Below are 3,698 nucleotides of genomic sequence, written 5' to 3'. Positions count from 1 at the left end.
TTGGAGCTCTAGTAAAGAGTATGCCATATTAAGAAGAATTAACACCTATTGGTATACTAAATAAAGAAAAAAAATCTCAATTATTGTGGAATCTGCGCAGTGAGAGGAGAATGGTACCATCCATGAAAAATTCAGAAAGCCGGACTACAGATGCCCACTTCCATGGAGGGGCAATAAAGACCCTCTGACCAGAAGTTCTACAATCCAATTTGAGGTTTTCAAATAATTAAATACTTGGTTATAAATTCTTCACTGCTTAGCATGTTTCCCTTCCATGTGTTGTTGTATGTTTTGCATCATATGCAGCATTTTAAAACGATGTATGGGAGAATTCTAATGTCACAAAAGTGGTTTTGCCATCAAAAAGACATCAGCATGGCAGGTGCTGTCTGTGCACTTTGGGACTGTTAAGGGAACAGAAGACAGTGCAGTACTGTTCCTTTTTTTCTGTATTCTTCATAAAACGCATGAGGGGAAAAACAGTTGAGTATTGGAAAATTTGTGAATTAGGTCGAACATACAGCATACAGTGATTGTTTAAATAACAACACATAATATTAAAAAAAATCATGATATCTCTAAGAAGCTTTCCATAAACCCCAAGTATGATACGATGACCTACTCATCCTTATGCATACAGTTTCTCATGGTCCAGCCCTGTATTCCTGGAAATACACAACACCCCAGGAGCCTTTTCTTAGAGAGGTTACTGTCACTTGTTTCCAAATAAGTGTATGAAAAGCCATCAAATGGATTAAATTACCTTCACTTCTTCTAACTTCTGCCAATGAAGCACGCCTTCAGGCAATGGTAATTTTACTCTTCATACTTTTAAAATCTGTCTTGAATAACTATGGATATTTTCATTAAACATACTCAAATCCAGTCCTTTAAATCTTGTATTAAAAATTTTGTCTTGACAATGACTTGCATAATTAATTAAAATTAAATTCATTAAGTAAAACCAAGTGGCTTTATTGTCTATGTCACATTGGTTTTGGTCCCTATCCTCTTGTTTTATGAAATACCATATGTATGAATATCACATTTAGTTTTTCAGCACCACTTGCTATGTCTTTACCTTTTTAATTTAATTCGTCCCCTTCCCTTTCATGTTTTAGATTGCCCCATTCAAATTTATATTAAATTCTCAAAGTTATTATAAGTAAATTCCATACCATAATTCCATACAATGCAGAATATTTTCTTATCATTACATTCCAGTCTTTCCACAGCACAGAATTTTGTCCCTCCCCTCCCCTCCCCTCTCTTTCCCTTCCCTTCCCTTCCCTTCCCTTCCCTTCCCTTCCCTTCCCTTCCCTTCCCTTCCCTTCCCTTCCCTTCCCTTCCCTTCCCTTCCCTTCCCTTCCCTTCCCTTCCCTTCCCTTCCCTTCCCTTCCCTTCCCTTCCCTTCCCCTCCCTTCCCTTCCCTTCCCTTCCCTTCCCTTCCCCTCCCTTCCCTTTCCCTTCAGTAAGGCCTTTGACACTCTCCCCCACAACATTCTCGTGGAGAAGCTGGCTGCCACGGTTTGGATGGACTCCGCTGGGTGAAACACTGGCTGGATGGCCAGGCCCAAAGAGTTGTGGTCAGTGGAGTTAAATCCAGTTGATGACTGGTCACAAGCAGTGTCCCCCAGGGCTCAGTACTGGGGCTGCTTCTATTTAACATCTTTACTAATGATCTTGATGAGGGGATTGAGTGCACGCTCGGTAAGTTTGCAGATGACTCCAAGTTGGGAGGGGGAGTGTTGAACTGCCTGAGGGGAGAAGGGCACTACAGAGGGTTCTGGATAGACTGGATTAATAAGCCAAGGTAAACTGTATGAGCTTCAATAGGGCGAAGTGTCAGGTCCTGCATTTTGGTCACAACAACTCCAGGCAACCCCACAGGCTTGGGGAAGAGTGGCTGGAAAGCTGCCTGATGAAAAGTGACCTTGGTGTACTGATGGACAGTCAGCTGAATATGATCCAGCAGTGTGTGCAGGGGGCCAAGAAGGCCAACAGCATCCTGACTTGGATCAGGAATGGTGTGTGATGAGCAGGACTAGGGAAGTCATCCTGCCCCTGAACTTGGCATTGGTGAAGCCTCACCTCAAGCACTGTGTTCATTTTTGGGCACCTCAGTACAGAAAGGACATTGAGGAGCAGGTCCAAAGAAGGGCAACAAGGCTTGTGAAGGGCTTAGAGAATATTCCCTATGAGGAGAGACTGAAAGATCTGGGGCTGCCCAGTCTGGGGAAAAAGAGGCTGCGGGGAGACCTTATTGCTCTATTCCAATATCTGAAAGGTGCTTACAGTGAGAGCAGGGCTGGTCTCTTCTCACTGGTGACAGGTGACAGAACGAGGAGAAATGGCCTTAAGCTGCACCAGGGTAAGTTTAGGTTGGATACCAGGAAAAACTTATTTACAGAAAGGGTTGTTAAGCACTGGAATAGGCTCCCCAGGGAGACGGTTGAGCTGCCATCCCTGGATGTGTTTAAAAATCGTTTGGATGTAGTGCTCAGGGACATCATTTAGCAGAGGGTTGTTAGAGTTAGGGTAGTATGGTTAGGTTATGGTTGGACTCGATGATCTTTAAGGTCTTTTCCAACCTGATAAATTCTATGATTCTATGATTCTATGATATAGCAACTGTACATTGATGAGATGGTTCCACTGAGCCATTCACCAGTCTTTATTTTTTTTAATTGGTGAAGGTAATCTCCTGCCATGGCATATTTTATAGCTTTACACTTTCCCCTCAGTGTGTAATTCTGCATTGCTCATTTACCAGGTTCACCAAGGCTAGCTGAAATTCCCTTGCCTAATCGTGTAACGACAAGGGCATGTGGTTTTGCATTGCATTAAAAACGCTGCAGCTATATAGCCAATTCCTTTTTCTGTGAACGTAATAAACATGCTAACAACTCATCCTCATATTTTGTAACCTGGTGGCACATCTATGTCATATTTTATGTTGTTGGGTTTTTTTTTTCCTGTCTCGCATCTTGTTTTTAGTCAGCAGCAGCTGCACTGCCATCACTTTGCTGCAGAAATGGTCTCACGCGTGGGACATTATGGAGTCTTTTTCCAAGTGTGAACGCGTCCTGTGCCCACTGCTCCCCACACTCACTGCACTGCCAGCACTCGGGAGCTTCCAGCAGCATGCAGGGACAGGGCCCTTCCCGGCATTTCTGACACCCAGCCAGGATTCGGCTGTGCATCCCGTAAGGCAGTCTGGATTTCCTGGGACACCTCAGGGCTGTTTGGTGACGATGCCCGTAACTTTGGGAAGGGTGAGTCAGCAGCTGCGTTCCGCCAAGCATCCCGTGCCAGCACCGCGCGGTGCCGGAGCTCCAGCAGCCTCGCAACGCCTGCAGCAACGCCTGCTAGTCATTACTGATCAGCTGAGGTTTTTCGCTAACTGTGAAACACTGCCTGCAAACCGGGCAACGTTTGTCCAAGTGTTTTTAAAGCGTTTTCAAGGGAGATTAAATATCACCAGTCCTGGGTGCAAAAAGATGGTGGATGCACCATAAAGAACCACGGGATCCACCGTCCCCCCAAGCTTTGCAGCACCCAAGGCTGAGCCCCCAGCCCGTCCCGGTGGCGACGGCGATGGGCGGGCAGGGCCGCCCCATGAGGGGGAGGAGCGCGGAAGGAGGGACCCGGCGGGGCGGGGATGTGCGGCCGGGCCGCGGGTCGCGGAGTGCGCGGTC

The sequence above is a fragment of the Tetrao urogallus genome, assembly GCF_951394365.1.
Source record: "Tetrao urogallus genome assembly, chromosome: 4".
In the NCBI taxonomy this organism is placed as follows: Eukaryota; Metazoa; Chordata; class Aves; order Galliformes; family Phasianidae; genus Tetrao; species Tetrao urogallus.
The sequence above is the reverse complement of the archived record's forward strand: the minus strand, read 5'-3'. Positions refer to the sequence as shown.